Raw genomic sequence first — 12,344 nt, forward strand, 5'->3', positions numbered from 1 at the left:
TGGGGTCAGTTTTTTCGTGCTTTAATTGCTAGGTTTCCAGGCCCAGGGCAGACGCCATGTACTGGACCTGTTCTGAATAAGGTCTCTAGTCTGAGGATTATCTCCGTCTAGGAGATCATCTGACATAAGTGATCCTGATGGCGCATCAGGATCTCTGTTAGTGGATGAGGTAGCATATACATCAGAGTAAGAATCAGGACCTGTCAGACCTGTAGGGGCAGCAGGCTTGGCATTTTGGGCAGATTCAATAGGTTGCCAAGGTGCCACTTTAACCTGGGATTGGCTATTCAAAACCAACTATTTTCCCCTTTTCTTTTTCTGCTTTTTGGAATCTGAGCCTTGAGGTACCTTCTTTGGTGAATGAGATCTGGACCATGAACATGACCATTGCCTCCCTGAGGGGCCATATCTATGTTACCAACATCTTTCACTTGGGCTCCCGCAGTGCCTTTCCTGATGGGCAAATGGTGTTCTGGGCTCCATTATGTATTTATTTTGTTTTCGTTTATCATTTTTATGCCGCCTGATATGTACATCTCTAGGCGCTGTACAAAATGTAAAATATATACAAGTCACAGATTAAAATACATGACACAATAAAAACAATAGAATAAAATAGTTTTTAAAACATGTTTTTAAAATTAATTCTAATGGTGGCCTGCATCTCCACCAAACGAGCTGGTGGCAACTGTAAGCAGACCTCTCCAGAAGATTGTAACAGGCAGCAGGGTTTATTACAAAGGAGGCGCTCTCTTGAATAGACTTGACTCAAGCCATTAAGGGCTTTATAGGTATAACCAGCACTTTGTATTTCACATACAGTACATTAGCACATACTCTAAATGAAGTCTCCGATAATCAATATCAGGGTAGCATGGGTAGTAAGGATGGTACCATTCGGGGAAATAGCAATGTCTCTTGGTCTCTCTGGCCCAGTGCTTGTATGAGCGTTCCCTTCCAGCATGCTTCTCCCACTCACGCTACTGAGTAGAGTACTCTGACTCGGTACCAGAAACTGTCAGGATCGCGATCCCAGTCAGGGTTACCTCCATCTGAGTCGACATCAGGATCGTGCTGCTGTTCCTCTGAATCTTCTTCCTCCAGCATTGGGGAGGTAGCTGCCGAGACGGTGGTTGGTTTTGGAGGCTCTGAGTGCTTTTTAAAAATGGCGCTTCTTTGTGCCTGCCTCCTCCATCATCCCTGGTCACTTTGAAGTCTTTGAACTCGAATTCAACAGCTTCAGGTTGGGTAGCGCCTCTATCCAGCTCTGTAATTGGCGGGCCTTCCTTGGGCACCGTCAAAGACATGGAGGCCTCCAGTGAGGAGGGGGAGGAAGCTCTCCAGTAGAAGATATCTCGCAGCTTGTACGGTGTTGATGGGATGACTCAGAAATAGGAGGAGATTGCAGGGCTACAGTTGTAGTGAGAACCTTCTCTCACAGAAGTTCTTGTAGATGTGAGGCCCTGTTCCTCCTGGCCTGTCTTGTGAAGGCCTTACAGATGGGGCACAAATTGGTGTGATGGGCCTCCCCCACACACGCAAAGCAGCTGTCATGTCTGTCAGAAGCCGATTGCTTCTCTGAGCAGGACACGCAAAGCTTATCCTGGGGCTTAGCAGCCATAAACTGCCTCAGGCCTCTGAGGGGAGGGGGGAAGAAAAAAGGCAGGAGGCTGAATGGAGGCGGGGTTGGATACTGATCAAAATGAACACACAAAAAAGAAGGCAAAGGATATAACAGAAGATGGAAAGCAAGAATATACCCAAAGTAACAATGGTACAATGACAGAAGAAATTATTGTTTTTTAAACAGCTCTGGCTGCAGAAGAAAAAAACCTGAGGCAGAAGGTCCTCCAATGTCACTATTGTGGTGGTTGGAAGAAGACCGAGGGAGGTAACACCTGAGGAGAAGGTTATGTCACTAGAGGGGGCAGGGCTATTGCCAAAAGGCTTTATCAGCTCTAGAAGGTTCCCTGGGTCATGTCAACAGAGGCACAGACGTCCACAGTGTGAAGGACAATAGGACCACTACCAAGAATGTGAGTGAGTTTGAAAAGTGGTGGATTAATTGTGGCAAGCAAGAGCTGGCCAGTAGGTGGTGTTGTGGCAATCGCACCAGGAACCTGCTTCCTCTTTGACCTCCTGTCAGATCCTGGAAGAAAAGATGAAAATCTGCAGAAGTGTCTGGACGCTCTGTGAGTCATACATTATACTCCTTTTCAGAGTGCTTTTTACTGCTGTCTGAAAGGGTCCTGTGTGTGACTGGAATAAGAAGCTTCCCAGTTTGAAGTCATAATATATCAAGTTCCATTTCCTTTGGGCAGAAATAAAGTTAGCTGTAATCTAATCAATTCCTCCATTCTCAAGCCACACAATCAAGCCTGCACAAACAGAAACATGTTCTATTTTAGTATCTTTTTTAGATACCATATTTACCAGAAGCCATAGCTGCACATATTATGTTTCAAATTACCTCACAGACGAAATACAGTACCTGTTATGGGGATTCTGGGCCATCACTGTTGGTTAACCAGGACGTGGTGTTTGCACTGGTGTCAATCCTACTATTATCTGAATTAGCAGCAGTGCACAGGGATTGGCACAGTTGATTTTTTTGTATAATGGCATGTCACTGTTCCAGCTTCTTGAAAAAGTACTTTTGCTCTGAAAACTTAGAAAAAGAGTCTTGTGTACAAAAGTCTGCAACAAATCAGGATATCAAGCAGATGCAATCAAGATCACTGTCCTTAATCTGTCTTTAATTGGCAGGAAGAGGGAGGAGGACATTAAAACAGACAAACTGTTGTTCTGAAACAAACATTGCTCCATATTCTTTTTCAAGAAAGACCTGTGTTTATGTGTGTGCATTCTCTCTCTCTCTCTCTCTCTCTCTCTCTCACACACACACACACACACACACACACACACACACACACACACACACACACACACGTGTCACAGGTCCAGCCCTGACATTTCCAGGTGGGACTGGGAAAGGTCTGTCAAGCTGATGCCAGTCAGTATAGACAGCAAAGCTAGTTGGACCAATGATCTGACTATATAAGGCAGTTTCCTATGTCCCCAATGTCTATTACACACTTACTCCCTGCATCTCCTAAAGTAGCCCAGGAATTAGACAAGTGACTAGCCCACATGGCACTTTTATAACATTCAGTATTTATTTATTAATTAAACCAGATCTCTATTTCTGGCAAATCCTCTGGAATGTCATCACACACTCTTTTCTTATAGCTTATATACTCTTGTTTCTCTCCTCCATTATACCATTTGAGGAAGTAGGAATGGGAAAATGGGTTGTACAGACCCAGTTTTACCTAGTGAGCAACATCTTTTATTCCTGTATCTAAAGGCTGCATTCCAAACCTTTAGAATTCAGCCAGTTGTAAGGGAATTCATGCTTTGCTGGTAGCTCCCCCTGCCACATTCCTTTCACCTCTGCTCAAAGCAACAGGAGGACGGAGAGTTCACTGAGGTGGTAAGCTTCAGTAGTATTTGGGGGTCATTGTTCACCAGGCAGCCATATAAGCATGTGCCCAGGCACAATACTGCATACAAATATGAGCTTTTATTATTTTATTTATTTATTTATTTATTTAACATATTTATATACCACTCAAAACAGAAGTCTCTGGGCGTTTTACAACAATACAATAAAAACAACAAATAAAAAGGTTAAAACATTACAACAATTTAAAATTTAAAATGTTAAAACTATTTAAAACCATCAAACTATTAAAACAGTATCAAATTAAAAGCCTGGGTGAACACATGTGTCTTGACTGCCTTTTAAAAAGTTGTAAGCGATGGGAAGGCTCTTATTTCAGTAGGGAGCGTGTTCCAAAGCCTCAGGGCAGCAGTGGAGAAGACCCGTCCCTGAGTAGCCACCAGACAAGCTGGTGGCAACTGCAAACAAACCTCTCCTGATGATCTCAATGGGTGGTTCATAGTGAAGACCACGTTCTCTTAAATAACCAGGGCCCATGCTGTTTATAGGTTATAACCAGGACCTTGTATTTTTCCATATAAAAGGGAAAGATTTATGTTTAAATCTGGACTCTCTATTTCTTAGAACCCCAAACCCATTTTTGTAGGGCCATTAAGGGATTAGAAGAATGGCTAGAGTTGGCTCACAGGACATGGGTTGCCAGCTCTGTTCGTTAACATTCCCTGCAATGGCTTTCTTTACCTTTTGCTTTCAGTTCAAACCAGTCTTGTATCTTCATCATTCTACTCATTTTCTCTTGTCATATGTTCTTCCTCCTCTCACCTTTATTCATCTGCCACCAGTATCACCATCCCCTGCTTGCATTTTTCTTGAATGGCCCTTCACTCCATCATTATTGCCATCAAGAAGCAACTCAAGATTTTTATTTTTATTCCCCATACACTTCCTTCCTTCACCCCATCCATTTCCCTGTCCCTTTCTTGTACACCTTTTAAAAGATGGCAAATATCCAGGTAGCAACTGTCTACCTTTGTATGTCTCAAGTGTTTTTTTTTAAAATTTGCAAAAATGTGAAGTTCACAAAATAGAAATCTAGAAGTGAAATCCTCATAAGGCTACAGAGACCTACTGTACAATCTCTTTATAAATATTAAAACCAAAGAGTTCCAATAGAACTCTTGAGCTGCCTTTGCATCAGTGATTAATGTGAACTGCAACTGTTAATTGGGATTAGCCTGTGCTGCCCAGTTTGAATTGTAGGTCCTCTTTCTGCCTGCCCTCCCTCCAGATTCTCTCATTTCAGTTTCCTCCTGCTGCTTCCATTTTTCTCTGCAGGCCATCACGTCTAAGTGAAGGCCAGGATGCCTGAGGCCATTAGCCTCAGTAACTTTGCAGTAGACACCATATGGAATCTTGTTTCCTCATCTGTTCATTCTTTGGACTTAACATCCCAATCCTAGATTTCCTCAGAAATTTGACTGAATTCAGTGGGACTGACTTGGGAGTTGGCGTGCACAAGACTGTAGATTGTGTGTCCACCAACAAAGAGGAGTACAGAAAATTATTTTTATTTGTGCTGTCCTCACAAACTTCAGTTCTCTCCTCACTGGACTGCACGACCAGCTAGTGATAGATAAACATGAATCGTGCAGTAGTGAATGGTAGAATAGATAACACCTCTCAAGCAGGCACAGTTTTGAAAATTGCAAATTTCTTCTCTGTGGGGGAAACCCACCTTATACTTGTATATAACAAAACGGAAAAGACTGCAAAATTGAATAAATATCCATAATTATTTGAATATATACAATCACATGACCTCATATAATTTTCATGTGTTAGTCACATAGATCTACTTGTGTAAATCACAAGAGTCACAAATCACCTGAATTCTGACATAACTAAAATAACAATTGCAAACATTGCATTGAGATAACAAGTCCTTGAGCTCCAGGTGATAAATAGATGTAAGAGGAGCTTGTTGTTTTAAGAGAAAATGCAGGAATGTTGAGAACGGAGGTGTAATATAATTGCTAGTGAGCAGATCTGTGCAGAGTGTCTATATACGACAGAGCTGATGGGCTGGCCCGGGAAATTTTCAAACCCATTTCAATCATTCTTCCTCAGAGCTCCAAAGCTTCTAAACATACAAGATAAATACAAAACAATTCCAAAACTAGTTGCATTACCAGGCTAACATCTTAATGCCATCCACAGCCTCCCCTTTATGTATCCATTATTACCTACCAATTCCTTCCGAAAATATTTTTGGAGTCAACTTTATCCTCCTACATCTCACCGGAAGGACAAAACATTCAATGATTGATCGGCTCCTAGAGCTCAACAATATAAAGCCCCCTAATTAAGGGCATGATGACTAGGTAGGAGTTTCACACTTAGTCTCATAAACTGGTAATTGCATAAACAAAACAGCTGTAGCCTGTGCAATGGTCAGCAAGATGCATTGTTATGCTAGTAACTCTTGCCCAAGGGACCAAATGCAATAAATCTTTCACATTTTCGGCACACTTAAATTCATGCATTTGTTGATACAATGCTAGTAGCTCTTACTTAAAGGGCCAGGTGCAGTAAATCTTTCACAATGATGTGCTGTGATTCCCACTTTAAAGGGACAAGCACTTGTAAAGACATTTATTAACATTCTCAAAAATTGGCCAACCATGGAAGCCATCATCCAAATTCATGAATCCAAGAAAAGTGTGCTCATTTTTATGGGGGAAAAAAGCACCCTATGTGATGCTTACATGTTACAGATAATATTGGTCGTGACCCGTCACCAACAATAATTATCAATGTAATTGCTTAGCTTGCAAAACCTATGAAAATTACCAATAAGTGATGACATGATTCTGGATTATTACAGGCTGTATTAATCAGTTAGATGTATATCACTAAAAACACTATTACAAAGCCCTTAAGAAATATTGGTTAATAGCAATTCTGCTCACAATGCCAATTACAGGGAAGTATTGTCATTTACCTTTTAAAAAAATATTTCTAAACGTGAATTGAATGTCAACAGCCAGGAGATTGTCTCAATCTGTCCTAAATGGGGAACTTGTGAATATCTCTTATCATAGCATACATGAGTTGATCCAATGTGCCTTAAAGAAACACTGCCATGTCGCATGATGAGTTCAAGCCATGGGGGAAAACTGTATTAAGTTTGAATATAAAAAAAGCTTCCATTTTTAAAAGGAAAAAATCAATATCCTCATGCTGGAATCTACGAGGCTGATATCTGAAAATGACACTAAACCTGACGTCTTCAGGAGAATGTAGAGATCGAAAATGTTCCATTAAGGGAGCCTCCAAAACATTATGTTTGATTCTAGAACGATGTTCCAGAATCCTGGTTCTAATTGCCCTGGTACTTTTTCCTATATACTTGAGACCACAAGGGCACGTAATCATATAGATAATGTTCTTGCTACTACAGTTGGCAAAGAAGGATAATTTGACATGATGTTTCTCCCGAGTGATGTATAATTCTTTTATCTCTACAGCTAATTTACAGGCAGCACAGTGACCACATCGATAAAAACCCAATAATGGTTCATTTATGATTGAACTCTCATACATATCTGCTTTTATCAAATAATCTCTAATACTTCTAGTTTTTTTAAAAGCAAAAATCGGTGGCAGTGTGCACCCCGGAATATCTTTTACAATACGCCATTCCTGTCGTATGATATTTTTGATTTTAAAGCTCAAAGGTGTAAAATGAGAAGACCATATTAATCTGTTAGATGTCTTATTGTTGTAATTATATGGTCTCTCTTCCAAAAGTCGACTCCTACTTATCCGATCTGCCTTTCTTCTGGCTGCACTGATAATCTGTTTCAGATAGCCCCTATCTTGTAGTTGATTTGTGAGGATGTTGGCCTCTTTTTCAAAGTCCGATTGATGAGTAGCATTCCTTTTTAATCGCAGAAACTGGCTATAAGGAAGTCCTTTACGCAAATGTTCTGGATGCCATGAGTCAAAGTGAAGAAGCATGTTCTTGTCTGTAAATTTGTGATAAAGTTGAAAGAAGATAAATCTATCATGCCCAATATTGACATAAGTATCCAAAAATGCTATTTTATGTAGATTTGAAACCATAGTAAATTTAATGGATGGATGAATGGAATTAATCCAAAGATCAAATTCAGAAAGTTTGGTGTGATTTTTAAAAATCATAAAAATATAATCGATATAGCGTTTATATATTACAATATGTTCAAAAAACGGATTGTGTTCTTGGGACAAAATTGTGGCCTTTTCCAACTCTGACATGAACAGACATGCAAGACTCGGAGCCATGGTGTTACCCATGGCAACCCCCTTATGTTGGAGGTAAAATTGCTCCTTAAATCTGAAAAGGCTTTCCTCCAGGACAATGTCTGCTAATTCCATGATAAAAAAGAGGGAGGGGACATATCAACCCTTTTGTCCAAAAAATTGCATATAGTGATCCTCGCCTCATCCAAAGGTATATTCGAATAAAGGGAAGCTACATCTAAGGTGACCATTGTACAATCTTCAGGCACTTGCATACCTTCCAGCTGATGAATAAAGTCCTTCGTATCTTTCACATACGAGGCAATTTGTGGAACAAATGGGCTAAGAAAGGAATCTACAAAGATGGATAATGGTTCTAATATAGAGTCACAACCTGATACAATAGGACGGCCAGGAGGGGAGCTCAAACTTTTGTGAATCTTAGGTAATATATAAAAAATAGGAATACGTCCATTTGATTTCATCAAAAATTTAGCTGTGGACTCGGAAATGAGATTTAACGGTGTTCCTTCTTGTACCACTATCTTAATCAAGTATTTAATTCTTTCAGTAGGGTCATTCATAATGGGTTTATATGTAGTGGTGTCCGATAATATGCGGAGTATTTCTCTTTCATAATCCTCGGTATTCATAACCACCACTGCTCCACCTTTATCCGCCGGTTTAATGATAATGGACTTGTCATTTTTAAGAGTATTCAAGGATTGCCAGTCCTGTTCAGAAAAGTTATTATGGCCCACTCAATATCTTTTATTATAGTCATCCTGCAAAGAACCAATTTGTGTTTCTATTTGTTTATGTTATTTTAGTTATGTCAGAATTCAGGTGATTTGTGACTCTTGTGATTTACACAAGTAGATCTATGTGACTAACACATGAAAATTATATGAGGTCATGTGATTGTCGTGCAGTCCCGCATTTTTGCCATCTTTGACTTTAAGGCAGCCTTTGATTACATCTCTCACAATAGATTGAGGAAAATTATCAAACTCTTCAATCGACTGAAGGTTACTTCTGCAAATTAAAAACCTTTATTGGACTCTCACTTGAGCATGCTTCAACCCACAGAGACACTTAACAAACCCCATTAGAACAGGGGCAGGGGGAGGGTTCAGCAGGGCTGTATAATAGCCCTGCTATTAGCCCATGTCATTACTACGTTAATAACATGGTGGACAGACTCTCTAATCTGGAATTTAACCCACCAAAATTGAGCAGTAGACATCTAGCCATCTTTCTGTAATTAGATGATGCTGTGCTTCTGTGTTGGGGTGAGAAAAATGCTGAGAGCTCTGGCTGACCACTGTCATGATAACTTACTTTCCATCAGTTATCAGAAGACAAAGTAATATTCGTCAAGAAAACCATTATGCATAAATAGCAAATTAATGGGATTCATATAGTGCAGATATTGCAATATAAATATTTGGGGGTCATCTTTCAGGCAACAGGTAGCTGGAAAGAGTAAACTAATTCCATTGTAACAAATGCTCAGAAGTCAACATCTGTGATTCTGAGATACTTATTTTTTTTTCCAAGGGGCAGATATGTTCCAGCTGCCATTAAGAACATTCAGAAACACTTTCTTTACAGCTCACAGATCTGTATATATTGTGACTTTCATCCACTTGAAGGGGTCCAGTCTAAATTTCTCCGGGCTTTTTTCTCAACCCCCTGCTGTGTGTCAAAGGTTAAGCTGCGATTGGAAGCGGGCTTGTTAAACTTGGAGACTTGCGCCTGGATCTATATTTTCAGTTTTTGGTTGAAATTGATCTATTTTCCTTCCTTTCCTTAATCTTTAAGGATGAATACCCCTCTGCCTGGACATATTTAATCACAGAAAAGTTACAATTATATGGGCTGTCGATGGAATATCTACTCCCCCTAGGCTATGATAATGCCACATTGATCCTTAAGCAACGCACTATCAATATGGAACACCAGATAGATCTAAGCCAGGCATCAAGCTACATGCAGTTTGGAGCTGTTAAGCCCTTAAAAAACCCACCTAAATACCTATATAATTTGACATATCCAACACACAAAAAAGCCCTGACACTAGCCCAGCTAGATGTGCTGCTCTCTATGGTATCAGAGGGTAACTTTAGGAGACTCTCCTATTTGGAGAGACTGTATCCTTGTGAGAATGACAATGTTGAGACAGTAGGCTATGTGCTTTTGTATTGTTCCTTCTATCATGAGTTGTGTTTTAGATACATTGCTCCTCTTGTTTTTAGATATGCAGATAACTGATGAGTTTTATATAAACTTATTTCTTTCTGATGTCTTGCATCTGATCTGTCCCGCAAATTCTGCACAGCTGTGATCCGCATATGGTGTGTTAGAAATTGTTAATACAGACTAATTTCTCTCAACCTATTCTATTTCATTTTAATGTAATGGTTCCTGTATGTGGGTACACCCCCCCCCATATCAATATTCACTTTAAAGGACAGTCTGGGTTTGGACTGTATATTTGACCAGTGACTATAATAAACTGAACAAACACTTTATTTGAATTTTTTGCACATCTACCTGCAACAATGACAAGACTACGGAAGAGTAACCTCGAATAGCCTTTTAGATAACATGATTGAAAAGAGCAGGCAAGAACATATACTTAAGCCATAAAGTAGTCTTTGACCTGCTCCCCCCGCACTTCCCACTGTACTGCTCAGGTTTGGGGCTGGCTGAGCAGCTAGTTGTACAGCTGCTCCAAAAGCCTCCCCTTCTATATCACTCTGTATTGCCATCCCCAAGTCAATAAGTTTTAGACCCCTCCCCTGTGCTGCTTCAATCCTTTGTAAAGGGTAGAACCAAGGTTCAGCCCTCACAGGCACCCATTTTGCTAAATCTACATACATATATGTATATTTACAGGCAACAGAACAGCCCTGCTGGATCAGTCCAGCATCCTATTTCACACCATGCCCCACCAGATGCCCCTGAGAAGCCCTTCGTCTGGAGGTGAGAGCATGCCTTCTCTCTTGCTCCCCTGCAACTGGTGTTTAGAAGCATGTTGCCCCCGAGGCTGGCCTATAGCCACCAGACTAGTAGCCAATGATAGATGTGTCCTCCATGAATTTGTCTAAGCCCCTTTTAAAGTCATCCAAGCTAGGGGCCATCACCATATCCCATGGCAGAGAATTCCATATATTATGTGTGCTGTGTGAAAGAGTACTTCCATATGTCGAATTTAGATTTCAGGCCTTCAGTTTCATGGGATGACACCTGGTTCTAGTGTTGGGAGAGAAGGAGAAAAATTTATCTGTCCTCTCTCTCTACTCCATGCATAATTTTATATTTTTCTATTATATCTTCCTATAGTTGCCTCTTTTCTAAACTAAAAAGCCCCAGATGCTGCAGCCTTGCCTCATAAGGGAAGGTGCTCCAGGCCCCTGATTATCTTGGTTACTCTCTTTTCTACCTTTTCCAGTTCTACAACGTCTTTAAGATACAGTGACCAGCACTATATGCAATATTCCAAATGCTGCCACACCATAGATTAGTATAAGGGTATTATAATAGCATGTTTATTTTCAGTCCCCTTCCTAATGATCCCTAGCATGCAGATGGCCTTTTTCACAGCTGCCGTGCACTGAATTGACACTTTCAATGAGCTGCCAAACACGACCCCAAGATCTCTCTCCTGGTCAGTCACTGACAGCTCAGACCCCATCAGTGTATATGTGAAGTTGGGGTCTCCCCGCCAACACACATTTTACACTTGCTTACATTGAACCACATTTGCCATTTTGTTGCCCACTCACCTAGTTTGGACAGATAACTTTTGGAGCTCCTCACAACCTGTTGTGGATTTCACTACCCTAAATAGTTGTGTTGTCTGCACATTTGGCCACTTCACTGGTTACCCCAACTTTTAGATCATTTATGAACAAGCTAAAGAGCACTAGTCCCAGTATACATATATCCCTGGGGAAAACAGTGTTCCCTCTAAGGTTTGCATGTGCTTACACCTTTTTGAATGTCTGCTCAGTTAATATTAGAGCCCGCTCACTTTGAATCAGGAAGGCCCCACTCTGAATACATGTGTGCACACACACTGCCTTGATACTGCTGCCCAGAACAAAACTCATCCTGCATTCACATTATGAAAGTTAGAGAACACACTCCTGGGGGACTCCACTTCTTACTTCCCTCCATTGTGAAAACGGTCCATTTATTCCTACCCTCCGTTTCCTGTCCTTCAACCAGTTACCAATACACACATGAACCTGTCCCCTTATCCCATGACTGCTAGGTTTACTCGAGTGCCTTTGGTGGGGAACTTTATCAAAAGCTTTTTGGAAGTCCAAGAATACCATGTCAACTGGATCACCTTTATCCACACACCTGTTGACACTCTCAAAGAACTCCAAAATGTTAAGTGAGACAAGACTTGCTCTTGCAGAAGCCATGCAGGTTCTCCTTCAGCAAGGCCTGTTCTTATATGTGTTTAACAATTTTGTCCTTAAGTATACTTTCCATGGTATACTTCCATGGCACAGAAGTTAAGCTAACTGGCCTGTTTCCCAGATCCCCTGGATCCCTTTTTGAAAATGGGAGTTATTTTGGC

The 12,344-nt window shown here is 40.7% G+C and overlaps 1 long non-coding RNA gene across 3 annotated transcripts in view; it reads left to right on the forward strand.

Annotated features, from left to right (window-relative positions):
• Positions 1-1,283: 1,283 nt before the first annotated feature.
• Positions 1,284-12,344, forward strand: part of LOC128322975 (uncharacterized) — a 39,776-nt gene continuing 28,715 nt past the window's right edge. For 2 of the 3 annotated variants that reach the window (XR_008306113.1, XR_008306112.1), the window contains exon 1: positions 1,284-2,192. This is a non-coding gene — a long non-coding RNA (uncharacterized LOC128322975). The remainder of the gene's footprint in view (positions 2,193-12,344) is intronic. The other variant, XR_008306114.1, reaches the window with a different exon arrangement.

This window comes from Hemicordylus capensis, chromosome 4 (genome assembly GCF_027244095.1).
Source record: "Hemicordylus capensis ecotype Gifberg chromosome 4, rHemCap1.1.pri, whole genome shotgun sequence".
Lineage (NCBI taxonomy): Eukaryota > Metazoa > Chordata > Lepidosauria > Squamata > Cordylidae > Hemicordylus > Hemicordylus capensis.